Genomic DNA, 17,141 nt, shown 5'->3' on the forward strand with positions numbered 1-17,141 from the left:
CATCTTTTATATTAAGTATTCACCAAGTTAGTTGTCAGTTTGTGTTGAGCATTGCAAATAGATGGATAATGCGATGTATTCGATGGTGATAACCACCGCCGGTACCCCTATTTGATATGGGAGATCTTGAGCCCATGCTATTTGCTCTCGAACGCCACACCAGTGCCGTCGGCGGTGTCGCTAGTCTGGTAACGCGATCGATAGATTAAAATGGTTTAGTAGTTTCTTCGGGCACTGATATTGCAACCAGTGTGCGTGTGAAACGTATACTATCTTTTCAAGGGCCAAACTATTGGGCCCAGGGTGCCACAGTATGTATAACCACTGAAAACTAACTATCTCTTTGAAGGGTAAATGGACCCTCCTTTCGCTATATTGATGACGGTACTTCTCGCCCCGCTTTTTCCTTCGCTGCCTGGGTTTCGGGAAAGAAAACAATCTTACATGGTTGGAGAAAAATAACCTGCTTGTAATCTCCAGAAGGTCAACTCCAACAAAACATGCACTCTGAACTTTATAACTTAGACTTTGCAGTCTAGGAACAAACTGACTACAAAATCACTATACTTACACAAAGAAACCTGGTGTAGGGGGCGCACCCTAGATTAGCCCAGGGCCATCCTATAAATAAGGGCTTCAAAAGCGAAATCTTTTTGAATAACATTAGTTTTCAATGGCCATATCCAGAAAGATAGAAATAAATTTTAGCCCGAAAGTTTATTTATTGCAACACCACTGGCTTAGCAGCGGGACTTTAAACTTGCAAATGAAAATTATATTCTGGGCAAATCTAAGCAAGTGCGATCACGAAAAGGAAAACAGGTCGCTTATCTGAAAAAAGTAAGAAAAGGGACAGGGAGCTCCAACACCTCCCCCTGTAAGATAAATGACCACCCTCCTGCCACCCTGGTCCAAACTTACAAACATAAAGACTGAACTTCAACTTTAAAATATCCATTTGCCATCTTTCTTCCACCAGCGTCTGTGCTGCTGCTTCCACAGCTTGACTGTTGGCTTTGTCGCCCTCCACACATCTCTATTGCAGAACAACTAGGGTCAGATCGTGTGGGCATTCGCATGAGGTTTCGAAAATTTAAGTCCACAAGATTAGCAGCAAATAATCGCGCCAATCCAGTCAAGCAGTATTCTGACCAAGCCAGGGTGTATTAAAACCACCCGATCCACAAATATTGTTGAACCATCCCGAACAGGATAATAAAATGAAAATGCACATTGATACTGTTTAAAGATGAAACTTGGATCCGTAGCTCGGGGGATAAGATTTGGGTAAAGTAAATGCTGATTTCAATCCAGAATAGTGAATTAGGCTACTGGACAAAGAATGGGGTTAAATATGAAGTGACTGGGAGAGAGTTTCTCCCAAGGACTCCAGATCAGAGACACAAAATCTCGGTAACACAATCACGACTGGCCAACCAGTTGTCCCATGATTCATGGATCCCCCAAAGGGCCCTCCGCTATAAAAGAGATATAACCCCTTGTTGAGCTGATAGAATCAATTCAAGGTTCCTTTCCAAGGTTTTCCAATCCCACCCAAAATACAATATCTAAGACCTGAAAGTAAGTTTACTTATTACAACACCGCTGGCCTGGCAACGGGACTTTAATTTATAATTGAAAGTTATATTGTAGGCAAATCTTAGCAAATAATTACGAAAAGGAAAACAGATCATTTCTAGAAAAAAGAAAGAAAAGGGGCAGGGAGCCCCAACAGGATCATTTCTACATCTTTAGGCAGATGTTTTTGAATGATTTGCTGTATCTTAGTTTCAAAAGGATGCCTATTAAGAAATCCTTTTCGTTCACCAAATGCTTCAAGCCTTGAAGATTCTTCAAGATTCTTGAGCTTGAGCTTGAAGATTTTTGAGCTTGAGCTTGAAGATTCTTCAAGATTCTGCTGAGTGAGTATGATTGCTTCCATTTAACCTTATAGAATTTGCTTGGCACAAGTGAAGATTACTTCGGATTTAACCCTGCAATGTGTCGTAGTCTTCCTTCTTGGGAAATAGAGGCTGAATGGACTTATCTGGTTGGAAGAGGTGTAAATTCAGGCCGTCTTTTAGTGTAACGCAAATGACACCAGCTTTAATGTAGGTTTGAGGGATTGGTATCCTAAGTATTAATAGCTACAATTTTTGTTTTTGTTCGTCTAAAGTATGAAACAATGTGGGTTAAGACGTCTCATCCCAAAACTAAAACATTATCTCAATAAAAACAATCGTTATGGGATTTTGACCTGTGTTTAGATGTCTCAATTTAGGAAGCTAATGGTATTTAATGAGTAATACCATATGAGGCAATACATTGGATGATTAAAAAAAAAGCTAAAAATATACATAAGATTTGGAAAGCGTAGGAATCTATGGATATTTAGAAGAGCAATCTGCCGGATATTACCTCCTCACGTTTTGAAACTCACTTTCAGACATAGTCTTTTCAAACCTTGTTTTTTTTCGAACGAGGAGAAGAGTTGCGTAAGATTAAATAAAAAACACTAAGTTTTGTCATCATGCATGACATCAATAAAAGGTTTTCGTTGTGGTATTTTGACCTGTGTTTATATGCCTCAATATTTGAAGATAATGTCTTATTGAAGAAAAACTTTGTTTTTTTCCGAACGAGGAAAAGAGTCGCATAAGAAAATTAAAGACAATAAAGATTTTGTCATCATGTATAAAAGATAATATAATTAGTGGGTTGCGATCTTCGTAAAGGGTCACCTATGTCTCAAGTTCCTGTCTCCCTCTTATTATGATTATTGTTAAAAGAACATCGTCAGAAATGCTACCCACGAGATATGTGGCCCAAAGCGTTGGTTTCTTTACCCCCACCCCCTTTGTGAAGTCCTCTGATTAAGTAATAAGGACAGTAAAAATGAAATGTGATTGTCGAGAAAGAGTTGTTACACTTCACTAATTAGTTTTCTTATTTATTTGTACGGTTCATCGTGTCAATACTGACGAAAATGTGATGCTTCATAATTCTGAAACAGCAGTACTACGGGGGCAAAATGTTTCTAACTTAGTGTTCTTGATATGTTACTCAATCCCCAGGAAGGAGATTCAGTTTAGTCCTTGCACTTTTGTCATTCTAGACCATTTTAGGGACAAGTGATGGTTTTTTTGCTAAGATTGCGCTATGTATATATAGTTCAAAGTAATCGTATGCACTATGTTTTGTTATTATTAAGCTCAGAATTGGTGCATAGTATCCTTATGCACTTGCGCCTATGGACTTGGTGTTCCTTTTTTCCAATTTGTGCATAAGGGAAGCAGGAGCGGATCTAGAGAAAAATCTTGGGGGGGTGGGCTCTGGACCAAGGGCGCCAATATGATTCGAGCGCAATGATAGGGGGTGTGTAGATAACGCTTTCGTCAGACCAGTTCGTTTGTGTGAATCTGGTTGGTGCTGATGTAAAATGACAAAGAAACCTCTTTGAAAGCCAATAATATTTTGCTATCAAACAGTTCGTGGTAACAAACTGTAGTAAGGAGTGACCTGGATTCAATAGTAACCGAAACTCTAAAAAACGGAATTTTTATAACAATAGTTACATCAAAAGAATTGCATTTTAATGCTGATTTCAAATATATAAATTTCATTAAGTTTAGACTTACCCATCAAAAGTTACGAGCCTGAGAAAATTTGCCTTATTTTAGAAAATAGGGGAAACACGCCTTAATAGTCATAGAATCTTAACGAAATCACACCATCAGATTCAACGTATCAGAGAACCCTACAGTAGAAGTTTCAGGCTGCTATCAACAAAAAAGTGGAATTTTGCATTTTTTTTGCCACAAGATAGATCACAGATGCGTGTTTATTTACTTTTTTTGTTGTTGTTTTTTCCCAGGCTATATAGTTAAAATAAATAGATACACAGATTTATCACACGAAAGCCCTATAAGGCTATCCGCTATTTAATTAGTTACAAAACTAAAATTAAGGATTCTTTGAGTGGGGAGTGGACAGAGGCAGTTCAAAAAAATTAATCTTAAAATAAATTAATGTTGTAAGTTGCCTTGTCATATCCCCATCATTGACGCCCAGACACCATACCCTAAATCGACGGACTCACAAGAAAGAGAACAAAACAAATCTACCAAAAAAAGAAAACATATTCTGAAGATGAAGATCTAGCAAGCAATTTTTATTATATGATTAATTTTTCCTGAAAACGAGGTTTATTTTATAATTTTATTACGAAATGATTCGTAAACTGATCGTGCAAGCAGTTTCATGTCTGAATCTCTAACAGATCAAGAGCAAAATCTTGGGTAAGGGGGCTACTGGACCGAGGGCGCGAATTTGACTCGAGGTGGGCTCCAAATTAAAAAGTTTATTTTAAAAAAGATACAAAAAAAGAAAAAAGAACGGAATAAGTGTACCAGAAGTGTCTTAGGAGGAGGGTCGCCCCTCCAACCCCATGTATCTTTTCCTGGCCTAAATCGCTTTCAATTCTTTCATTCATCTAATTTCAACCAAATTAGCTATATAGTTAAAATAAATAGATAGATAGATTTATTCACACGAAAGCCCTATTAGTCGCAAAACTAAAATTAAGGATTTTTTGATGGTGGAGGGGGTTTATTATTAGTCAAAACTTACCTTCCGATTTCTGGGTATTTTCGGATATTTTACCAAAATATCCGTAAATATCCTTCTATCCGCTTACACAATAGCTATCAGTCTTCGTCTCTTATCCATTCTATGCTCGTGTCCAGGTTTTTATTTTCAACCATTTTGAACTTTTGGCTACAAGGCTACTTTTCAATATGTCATTGTGAATAGACAAGTAGCTATAACTGTGTTACCACGCTTATGAAACGTGTTGAAGATACCACTTTAATCTTCAACGGGTGTTCCCATTTTCGTGAATTAGGGGAAAGTTCCATTTTCGCAGAAAAATTTTGCAGCAATCAAAGATCTTTTTTGCCGATTTTGCAGATATCCATACTGAACCGGCTGAAAATAAATAATTTGTGTTCGTTTTAAGTTTCAACTTTGCTCTTTACATTCATAGGAAAGATTTGCTTTTTGTCGTTAATTGGGTAAATCACCTACGAATAATTGATCAAATTGACAAGTTTATTAAAAAAAGAGTAAAAAAAAAAAAAAGAAGGGAATGCAAATGAGGGTGCCAAAAAAATCTTGGGGGCCTAAGGCCCCCCGCCCCTAGGATCCGCCCCTGGAGGGAAGAACAGTTTAAATGGAAGGGTAGCTGTGGTAGCACTCAAGAAATCATATTTAAAAGTAATTTGACTGTCAAAATTAATAGCTTTGTGGAGGTTTTATTTGTTGGCATATCTACTCTCTTTATAATAAGTTTTATTAGTAGGTCAACCAGATTGTGGTGTTCATGTGGGACCACCAAGTCATTAATGGCAGTAATACTTGACTTAGATCCTTTTCAGCTTTATATGGTGAATTATGCTTGAATTGGGAGTGGATATCTTGAGTATAGGTGTGAAAGAATCAGTATTCTTGAAACATATCTACAGGGACAAACCATGAAGCTAGTTGCATTTCACGCTCAGGGGCCTTCTTTTTCTGTAGGAAGAATTTTCTATGGGCTGTTCGTTTCGTCAATGTAAAGGACCAATTTGATAAGAAAACGCTTGGTCAAGTGTATAACTTCACTTACCTAGGTATAATATTTAGTGCAGACCATGGATCCAGTGAAGATGCTAAAAGTAGAATAGCCAAGATCCAGGGTATTTTTTCACAGTTGAAAAAACTGTGAAAGAATAGAAAAGTAATTCTGTAAACAAGATTGGAATATTGGAAGTCACAGTGATGACAGTGGTCAAATATGGTTCCGAAGTGTGTGCACTCAAAATACGCAGGAGCATTTCTTTGATGTTTTTCAGAAAAATTGTCTGGATTGTATTGGATTCCCTTCTAACTGACTCTATTTCAAACAGTAAGCTTCACTAAGAATGTGGCTCACTCTCGCTTTTTAGAGCTATAATGAAAGAGGGGCTGATTTGGATTGGACACGTTCTGCGCATCAAGGATGACATATTGCCAAATACCGTCTTATTTAGCCAACCATATTGGGCCGAACGAAAATCAGTTGGTCCCTGAGCCGGGTGGGAGGAGGTCGTAAAGAAAGACTTAAGGCAAATTGTAACTTCCTGAGGGGGGTATTAAGAGGCAGGTTTTAAATATTGGGATGGGAGAGGAGGGTGTTTAGCTGTGTTGGCTTCGGGCGTTTTGGTGGTGTAGTGAGTTCTTAGTTGTTGTTTTCATTTGCCATACGTTCCCTTTTGCTGCTCAATTTTACACATGGGAAGAACTTTTCGCAAGGGGAAGTGTCCAAAGAGGAGGGGGAGCAAACATCCAATAATCAATAGGTCGAAAAGCCCATTGTCTAAGTAAAGATTGAAGTAGAATCAATTTATTTGTTTTTTACCTGGCCCTTCGCAAAGAAGGAGTTGTTGTCGAAACTTCAGGTAGCTTGTTCAATTGGAAATTGAAATTTCTAGTGCCCTTCTAAAGAATCAAAAGTGGGTTACCCCATCCAACGCCCATTTTCCTGTCGTCTCCACAAGGAGATCGGATCAAAATATTGAGGTAGCCATTTTGTTCGGTATTGTTAGAACATCCAGTAACTGTATCTCCCCGGAGGACACGACCACACAGTTCTTAGGGCAAGGGATGGAAGTCTAAATGCAGTTAAATACAAATAACCGTAACTGCCATTTTTATTTTACTGAAAACAAAATATATTTTAAGCGTTTTCTCTTTATAGCGTTAATAAGTACAAAGCTGCCGAAACATTCAAGCATATATATTAAACTTCCAATCTTCATTTCCTTAAATCTGTTGAGTAATCTTGGTTAATATGATCTTTCCTTTTGTTAGTGCTATGACAAATAAAAGCTCACAGCTCGAAAAAAGAATTGATATCAGTAAAGCGCAAATGAAGCTTAGCTTGTTGCTTTTTCTTGGAAGACTTCTTTTGTGGGGAGATTTTTTATATTAATTATTAGGAAAGGACTGAACGATTGATCCTGGGTATGTCCGAAAGAGGTATTGAGGTGAAAATTGAATAAAAGTGGGGGGGGGGCATTGAACTAAACCAAAAGACAAAATGTACATCAAGGATATCAATAGGGATATGTGCAATTAGGAATGGCTATGGTTATGAACTAAAAACTGTCAGGCCTACTACTAGTAATACTCGACTGCATCTGCAACTTTGTGCAAATGCAAGTGTGACTATGCTTGCGACTATGACTAATTGTGGATGTGACTGCGACTACTTGTGTCTGGGATTACTTGCATCTGCAATTACGATTACACTTGTCACTACGACTATTTGAGACTGCGACTACTTCTCACAGCAAGTTCTTGCGACTATTTGCGACTGCAACTGTAACTCCTTGTGACTGTGACTGCAGCTACTTACAACTGCGATGGCTTGTAATTGCCACTGTTACCTCTTTTGTCTGTGACTACTTGGGACTACGTATGCGACTTCTTGCGTCTGTAACTACTTACAATTGTTACTGCCGTTACCTTTGACTACTACTGCTGCTCGACTACTACTACTTGTAACTGCGTCTATGACTACTTGCGTATACAACTGTGGCTGCAACGTTGATTTCTGATAATTTTGCTGCTACCACTACTACCACTACCTCTGATAGTTGTAAAACTTGCAATATGGATGGGTATGTTCACAATCCAGTCATGGGTATGTTCACAATAACAATCCCATCACAACCCAGTTTATGCCAAGTAAACTCTTCTTTTCTCAGGATCAATGAGTTGATTTTAGTTCTGTAATAAAGAATATTATCCACCCTTGATGGAAATAAGGATGGAATATGTGTTTTGTTTCTGAAGGAACTCTTCTTTTGAGTATGTCTCTGAAGGTCTGGGCCTTCAAATTGGGGTTGATTGAACTATACAAAGAGCTACCTGCTAGCTGGTCTTCAATCTCATTATATTTAATGCCTTGGTGGCTAGGGATTTGCTGGAACTTGACTTCAATAAGGCTATTTTGAAGACTGATTAAACGGTCTCTTGATTGTCCTTAGGTCTGTATCCATGGCAGTCCAAAGGATATTATCAATGAGCTGAAGGGTGCTTTTAAAATCGGAGAGCAATACTACTCTTTTGGAAGCCGGTGGGTTAATATTGATGACCTTTAAAGCCTCTTTTATTGCCGACAGCTATGCTGTAAGAATGGAAGTATTATCAGGAAGTCTTGTTTTTAAGTGAGTAATTTGGGATAACAGATGCAGAGCCGCATTTACTGACTTTAACTGATCCATCAGTGTAAATTTGGATAAAATCTGGACACAAAGTGGTCATTTTCTCATGATGAAGTGCCTGAATTTGGATTGGCAGGTAATTTATCTTTTGCAAGGTTATTAACTCTAGTGAAACACTTGGAGGTGACATTAGCCATCCTGGGGGACAAGATAATGACTGAAACAGGTTGAGTCAAGTTTCCAAGATGGGACAAGCTTGTTAAAAGTTTTCCATAAGCTTATAGATGCCAAACTATGCGAGATACTGTCTTTGGCAAAAGTGAGCGTAAAAATATCGTGCTTGTGACCAATAGCTTGTATCCTGCTGTAATATCTGATGATCAGCGTATTCCGTCGTTCTAAAATAGAGGGCAGACCGGTTAAGTGTTTCACTTTATTAGAGGGGCACTGAGCATGAAGCCCTAGGGCAATTTTGCTAGCCATATTTTGGATTGTTTCTAGTTTGGCAAAATTAGTCTTACTACATTCTCCCTATGATTCAATTGCATACTCAATCTTTGAACGAACAAATCTCTTGTAAAAGTAAAAGAGTAGGATTGGGAATCAACCCACTTTGACCCCGCCAGTCGCTTAAGGATGATCAACCTTCGCAGACATGAATTTTTTGCACCGTTGATTTGATTTTGCCAAGTCAGTCTTTGATGGAGGTATACTTCTAGAAATTTGGGTATTACAGAATATTCTATTTCCTCATTGTTGACAAATAGTTTTGGTGGTGTGACGGACTTTTTGTTACGAAATATGATTGTATTTGTCTTATCCTTGGTGATAGGTTGGGAGAATGCAGCAGAAAAGGCTTCTAACTCCTCTAGTGCTAAATTAGTATTGTTGGCAACAATATTTATATCTCCACCTGCGGATCAGATAACTAAATCATCTGCAAACTCAAGCTTGGACATTAAATCGCTGCTGAACTGAAGCTCCCTTAAAACTAATAAAAAAAGTAGGGGACTCAGTATGGACCCCTGTGGGAGCCTAAAATGCGATGCTGAAATGCTGGATAGCTCACTTTGTAGCATCTATCAGATAGATAATTGAAGGGGAACTTAATGACTGCATCCGGGAAATTCGGGAAATTTGTAGAAACTCTTGTGCCTTTTTCGAAAAGTTTGCCACACAATGCTGTTGTAGAAAAGATCAGGTCGGGCAAGTAGAATGTGACAAACATGTCTCATGCCTTTAGGACCATAATACAATGAAATTTTGTGTGATCAGTTGATAGTGACTCCTTTTTCTCTTATTATTGACGGTAGAACTGATGTGGCTGTCAAAAATCCACTAAAAACTGTTGCAGTTTTGTTCGGCAATAAGGAGTTCGTAATACAATTAGACCTAGATGGTTGATTGTTGTTATGGGAAAGCGGAAACCATTTTCAACCTTATTTGTAATGTTCTTCAAGATAAAAATATACCTACAGAGAACAGGGTTTGATTCTGTATGGATACATGTAAAACTGTGTTTTGGTGTGACAACATTGTAAGCAGAATCAAAGAAATTTCGTCAGTGATATACCAGGTGCAGCAGTCATTCAATTCATTCGGTTGTTTCTCATTCTTGCAAACAGTTGCCAAAGCAATTGGAAGATAATTGTCGCATTGTATATAATCTCTTCAGCATGAGGGCTGAAAAACGCTCTGAGTTCAGATCGCATCAGAAGTTCAGGGACACCCCAGTCCTGAATGTCCTTGCTCAAGGTAAGACACGTTGGCTGTCTCTTTGGATGTGCGTTGAGTGACTATTGCATAATTGGGATGCGCTTAGTCGCTACTTTCAGAAAGTAGCCAGAGGATCCAACTCACGCAAATGACAGGGCATCCCAAGCCCTAAAGAATCCATTGCTTTTTGAGTGAACTTGAGTTCCAGCTCTATGTGCTGGAGCTGTTTACAGTTTTCAATATTATTTTCCGAAAAAAGATTATATTTCACAAAATACAGTTAGAGCTGGAGATACTTCCGAGAAAACTAACCACGGGTTTCATTAGATTAACCTTACCTTTGAATCTCAACCGACAAACCAAGTGAATTCCTTCCAGCTGTAGATGTGTACTTGGGAATGGCTGCTCGCAAGTCTTAGAACCTTGCAGTTAAATCCGAGGACAAAAGCAGAAGAACGCGAAGTGAAGATAATCTACGAATGCGCTCGTAAGGTATGTGTGGAGGCGATGAAGTGAATCAAGCATTGATTCTCGTTTTTAGGAGGAACTGTTTATGTTGTGTGAAATCTGTAACCCTTCGAAAGCTTTGGATATAGGTGTAATTGGTCTTCTGCATAAGATCCTATTGAGATATGGTGCACCGTCTTAGGATGGAAGAAAAATAGTAGACGAATTGCGAAGTTGACTGCTTTTGATCTTCCAAATGTGACATGTCTATGATTTTTTACGTCACGTGGCTTTTATAAATACTACAAATGGTGCTCAGAGGCTCCCTAGCATAGTTGGAATTGTTTAGTATTCGACTTTGCTATTTTCAAACGTCATTATGGAGTGGTCCTTTTAACTTTCAAAGATGTTAAAAGATATCGTAGAAACTCAATCTAAAGTGTGACCCTTACCTCAATTATACACGCTAAGTCTAGCATTAAAAGAGAGACATGTTTCCCATGATTAAGAAGTCGATGCTCCACTCTTAAAACTACTCAAAACAGTAAAAACTAATGTGACGGCAGACGAGTGTGTTTAGTGTAGTAAAAAACAATTTAGTTAAAAGAGCGCAGAAAAAGAAAAAAAAGATGACAATTTGTTTTGTATTTGAGAAAAATAGATTTTATATCAATTTTTTAAAATATAGGAATTGAAGGAACAAAAGTGAGTGCGAATAAGGTGCATTTTTTTAGAATGGTAGATATTTATGTTACAGTTGACGAAGGAGGGGTCGTAGGACAGGCTAGTGCGAAGCATGTCTGGAGAAAAGAAATCAATTCCTATATGACTGAATAATTGTCAGATTTTTAGGTTATACTCGGAAATTTGTTGGATTTTGGGCAAGCATGGTGTCGAAAGTCCGACTTTCTTTTATCGGGTCTCGGACTTTTCAGGATTGTTCAATATACACAACAGTGATCCGATAGGAACAAAGGGGAAGCACTGCCTGATTACAATCGTGGTCATATTCATCATTCCACCATATTCAGCTCTCAGGATTTATTTATTAGTGGTGGAATAGCCTATTTTAAAAGGTAACGACTCGTAGAATAAATGAACGACTCATCTAAGAAAAATTTGAGGTTAGAAAAACATATGATAAAATTTTGAGATTTAGTGGTTTTTCCTGAAGAGGAAAATCCTGAATAGCCTACTTGCTTTTACCATTGACGGAAGTAGCCTGCTTTACTTTATCACCACGTGACCCCCTCTTTGCTTTTACTGATAAAGCATATAGCTCAAATTATATAGGCCTATTCTGTGCGTTCCTGGATGCTTGATGTGGTTGACACTGCTTGTTTGCCATTAGGCCTAATGTGAGGAAAGTAATATCCCAGTAGCTTAAGGTATTTTTAAGTACCTACCAAGAGTAATGCTATGTTTTCTCAGTGCCATCATTTCTCTGTCATATTTGAAAAAATAATGCTACATTTTTTCAGTGCTAAAATTAGGATTTATTATAAGGTTAGGTTAAAAAGTGCTTATATTTGAATTTGTGGTAGAACCAATTATTATTTTTAATAAGAACTTAAAAAAAGGCACTGAGTGGTATGTTCACTTTATTGGTAAGTCAGTTATATGAACTGTCATAAATTTACAAGCCTAGCTACCTCCACTCCTTCCTCTAGAGGGCTGGATCTTTGACAACTTTAAAAAAAAATTGTTATATAGCCTAATAGTGAAACCTTGCAAAATAGATCTTCCACTGGAATTAATTACCATAAAATTGTTTCCAACTTCACAACTTTGCTCAGTCTCAATTTATGAGCTTTCAATGATCTGTATGTAGGCTGCTTTTCCTAAATTAGGAAAATAACCTTTGATATGGCTTAAGATTCTACTCAAATAACAGAAATTGAATTATAAGAACTAAAACCAGAGAAGAAGAAACTGATGACTAGAAATTAAGGTAAAATGTTGTTTTGTCCAATTTTCAATAGATAGTCCTATAGACCTGTTAAGCATTCAAATTTCTAAGACTTAGAAATCAGAAGAGAGATAACTTAGATGCTTGGCAATACTGTTTCAGAGTATGCTTTTCACCCTGAATTCGTTACTGAAACTTGCATTTTTCTAACCTAACTCCTTTCCAAGGTAGTAAAAAGTAGCCAAACTAGAATTTTACCCCAGCATCCACCCCTTCTCTCTTTAGAGGGTACTGACCTTTGATGGCCTAAAGAAACCTTGATGTTATTAAAGTAAAACCTTTCAGAATGGATCTTCTGCCTAAAAGAAATACAAGAAAAGTATGGTACTTGTGTATTATTCAGAACACACTCAATAAGTGAAGAGGTGGTTAGGTTGGGTTAAGTTAGATATTTGATATAATGCACCCCATCCCCCCTAATGTGCAAATATATAGCTTTTCCTTTTGACTCTGTGCAATGTTCAGAGCTACTGAATAGGTTATTTTTTATTTATCTTGAATCTGTTCTGATTTCTTTCAGGAGAACTTTTAATTCTAGGAGTAGAAATATAAGATGATAATTAGTGATTTCTAAGCTCTGTGTGCAGGTATTACCAGCTAGACTCTTGGCTAATAGTGAGATTTTGTGGTGTTTGAAGCATTCTAACAGTTTATATTGCAGGGTAAACTGCAGACATCGGCATATTATATTCAAATAGGTAATGGTCAATTGTTTCATTTTTAACATTACAAGACCTACAAAGAGGGGAAGAGGGAACTTTGCCACTTGAATTAAGGAACTGATATGAAAACACCTGAAAATTTAGCCTATTTGAGCCAGACCAAATTCAGTGATTAATCTTAGAAAGCTACTTTTTTGGGAAAGGCAATAGGATTTGATTACTCTTATTTAACAGTACCTCTGGTAGTGTCCAGTGGCAGATATCTCTAATGGCAATTGGTTTCTCACTTGGTTGGTCAATATTTAGTTCATTTTTGCAATTTCATCTGCCTTATGGTTACTACTTATACCAGAGTGGCTTAGAACATAATGGAAATAAGCTTCTATTCCATTTGAAGCAAGATTATCAATAATCCTAAGACAATGAAATGTGTCTGTGTCCATCTTATACTGAGAAGCTGAAGGAAGCAGCTCTAGGCTTGATAAAGAGCCAAAATAAACTATAATATTTTGTAAATTAACAATCATAAGTTCATTATTGATAAGGTACTCTAATGCCATGATTATGGCATTTAGCTCAGCGGACATTACAGACGTGTTGTATTGCAATCTCTTGAACAAAGCAATATCATTGGTTGGGATAAGCATTCCACTTGCCACTTTGTCATTCATTTTGGGCCCATCAACAAAAATTTGGAAATTGTTTTTATATGCAATTGTATTAAACTCATCAATTTTTTTCTGTATAAAAGGAATGGGGGTCAGTTCTTTAGTCCACTTTGAGAAATAAGTATTCATTATGGTGATTGAACAACTCCATGGAGGGGGGGGGGGGGTTGGAAGAAACTGGGTGCAATAGATTTTACTGGCACTGGGAATTTCTTCTGGGTATTGGCATAATCATTTGCAATGCCTCTATACATAGATAGATTTATTAACCATTCATGCAGGGTATGAGAGCTATTGGCTTCAATTTTGTAAGATAATTAATTAAAAGAAATCTTCTTCGTTCATTTTTGTTGATAGTCCACTCTCTGTAAGCAGAAACTTGGTGTTTGTTGGTTTCCTAAGACCAAATATTAGATGGATTACATCATTTTGTGTTGTTTCAATTATTTGCATATGGGTCTTTGCACAAGCACCATAAACAATGAGCCCATAATCGATATGGGGTCTTATATATGTGATTTATAAAATTGGAGTAATGTTTTCTCATTACAGCCCCAAGTTTTGGCTAGTAGTCTTTTTATTATTCTTTTTTTTCTAGCTTTTTTTTATTGTGTTTCTGATGTGAAGGTGGAAATTAAGTTTTTGGTCAAGTGTGAGGCCTAGGTAATTGATTTGATTGTCCTCTAGAATAATTATTCCACTTAGAGTTAGCCTTGCATCAATATTATTTTGCTTGTGGTGGAATTGGATCATTTTCAACTTGATGGGAGCAATAGGTAAATCAGAATTTTGAGAAAACTTTTCAAATTGGAAAAAGTGATTTTTGCCACTTTGAATGTACAATCTCAAAGGTGTTACCAGTTGCGCATAAAACCAGATCATCAGCATATTGTAAAGTGGTGTGTGGGAGGTTCATGTCCCAGAGAAACAGGGGAAAGAGGAGGCAGCTGAGGACTGCACCCTGTGGAAGACATTTAGTTATTGTAGTTATGGGTGAGGAGGCTGAACCTACATGAACAATGAAACTTCGATTTTCTATGAAAGATTTTATAAAGGATACAAGTTAGGGTAAACCAAGATTTGCAAGTTTAACTAAAAGAGTGTGGTGGTTAACATTGTCATATTCCCCTTCAATGTCTAGGAATGCAGCTACTAGGACATTTTTTTTTTGGATAGGGATTCATTTATTGCATTTGTTAACAATATAAGAGTATCTGTTGAGGAATGGTCTTTCATGAAGCTGGTTTGAATTTGAGGTATCATTATTATTCTTAACAAGCCATAGCAGCTAATTATAAATCACTTTCTTCATTACTTTTCCTAGCATAGGAGTAATCATTATAGGTCCGTATGACTCAGGGTCATGTTTAGGTTTATTTTCCTTTAAAATCAAACAGTTTGTGGTAACAAACTGTAGTAAGGAGCAACCCGGCTCAATAGTAACTGAAACTAAAAAAAAATGGAATTTTGATACCAATAGTTACATCAAAAGAATTGCATTTTAATGTTGATTTTAAATATATAAGTTTCATCAAGATTAGTCTTACCCATCAAAAGTTACAAGCCTGAGAAAATTTGCCTCATTTTAGGAAATAGGGAGAAACACCCCCTAAAAGTCACACGATCTTAACAAAAATCACACCATCAGATTCAGCGTATGAGAGAACCCTATTGTTGAAGTTTCAAGCCCCTATCTACAAAAATGTGGAATTTCGCATTTTTTGCCAGAAGACTAATCATGGATGTGTGTTTATTTATTTATTTTTTTCCAGGGGTGATCATATCAACTCAGTGGTCCTAGAATGTCACGAAAGGGCTCATTCTAACGGAAATTAAAAGTTCTAGTGCCCTTTTTAAGTGACCAAAAAATTGCAGGGCACTTAGGCCCCCTCCCACGCTCATTTTTCCCCAAAGTCACTGGATCAAAATTCTGAGACGTTTTCAGGGTTTTTTTTTTGGCTGGGGGGGGAGAGTTGAGGGGAGAGGTTACATGGGAGGATCTTTCCATGTGGGAAGAGACTTTCAATGGAGAGGGTGCAGCATTTTTTAGCATTATTTAAAAAACAATGAAAAAATAAATATTTATGTGCGGAGAGCCAAGATCAAAACATGCATTAATTCAAAAATGTCCAAAAAATTAAAAAAAAAACAAGTTTTTTTAACTGAAAGTAAGGAGCAACATTAAAACTTAAAACGAACAGAAATTACTTTGTATATGAAAGGGACTTTTCCTCCTCAACGCCCCGCTCTTTACGCTAAAGTTTTTTACTGTTTTAAAAAGTAGAGTTAAGAGAAAGAGTCAAACTTTAGCGTAAAGAGCGGGGCGTTGAGGAGGAAAAGTCCCTTTCATATATGGAGTATTTCTGTTCGTTTTAAGTTTTAATGTCATTCCTTACTTTCATTTAAAAAAACTTGTTTTTTTTTGTTTTTGGTAAAAGAGATGAACATTTCCAAACATTGGGGAATGTGGGTGTGGCCCATGCATGGTTATAGCAACTTAGGAGTTCCTGTTTGTATAAAGGGGTAAGATTCTTTATCCATGTAGGGTGTATATTATCATAAAACTACTTGTAGCATTGGCCCTAATATCTTGTATTGCATTGTTCAGTTCATGGATTAAGAATGGACAGTTTATATACTCTGATCCTTGCTGGGGCTGGTAGATTGGATTTATCAAAATTTGAGTGGTGATACTTTTATTTAGCTTTTTTGAGAAAAGGGTTGCAAATAGTTTTGTCTTTTCAATATCATTGTCATAATGGGTATTATCATATAGTTCAAACTGGAGTGGATTGGGGGATATTTTTTTCCACATAGTTTGCTTATAAATTTATGTATAATTGGCTCACATGTTTCTCTTGAAAGACTATTTGCAAAAATTATTCCAGTAATTGTATTTAGCATTTATTATTGTTCTCTTGAGATTAGCCTCTGCTTGTAATTTATTTAAATATGTGACAGGAGCTGTTTTTTTAGGTATGTTCCCCTAGCTGCATTTTTTGTTCTCCAATTAATTTGGCATTCTTTTGTCCACCATGCTTTAGGAGTTTAGAGATTCTTTTCCTGGGTGTTAGCATGGTTAGCTGTATTAGTTAGTATGAATGTCATTACTTCAGCATGGGTGTCAGCTGTTACAACTGAGATATGTGATTCCTGGGTGCAACTTAAAATGTCATCATTAAGCTTATTTTTAAACATAGACCAAGTTTCTTTAGAGTTCATATATTTAGGGATATGTGGCAGAATTTTAGCTCATTTAATGAGGAAACTGTAGTGAAATGGTTAGAACAGAGGTTATCAATTTTCTTTGTATAAATTTTGTTCAAAATATTTATTGACACAATTTGTAGGTCAATAGTTGAGAATTTGTCACTTTTGGGGTTAAAATATGCACTTAGATTTGGAGGGGTAGCAACTGCTAATTCAGTATTAT

At 36.9% G+C, this 17,141-nt stretch overlaps 1 protein-coding gene across 3 annotated transcripts in view; it reads left to right on the forward strand.

Moving 5' to 3' along the window:
- Window positions 1–11,338: 11,338 nt before the first annotated feature.
- The window catches only part of LOC136030880 (heterogeneous nuclear ribonucleoprotein A1, A2/B1 homolog), a 38,570-nt gene continuing 32,767 nt past the window's right edge, over window positions 11,339–17,141 (forward strand). For 2 of the 3 annotated variants that reach the window (XM_065709963.1, XM_065709961.1), the window contains exon 1: window positions 11,339–11,485. The gene's annotated coding sequence lies outside the window, so the exon portion shown is untranslated. Of the gene's footprint in view, window positions 11,534–17,141 lie in introns of all 3 variants that reach the window. The other variant, XM_065709962.1, reaches the window with a different exon arrangement.

The sequence above is a fragment of the Artemia franciscana genome, chromosome 9, assembly GCF_032884065.1.
Source record: "Artemia franciscana chromosome 9, ASM3288406v1, whole genome shotgun sequence".
Taxonomy (NCBI): Eukaryota; Metazoa; Arthropoda; class Branchiopoda; order Anostraca; family Artemiidae; genus Artemia; species Artemia franciscana.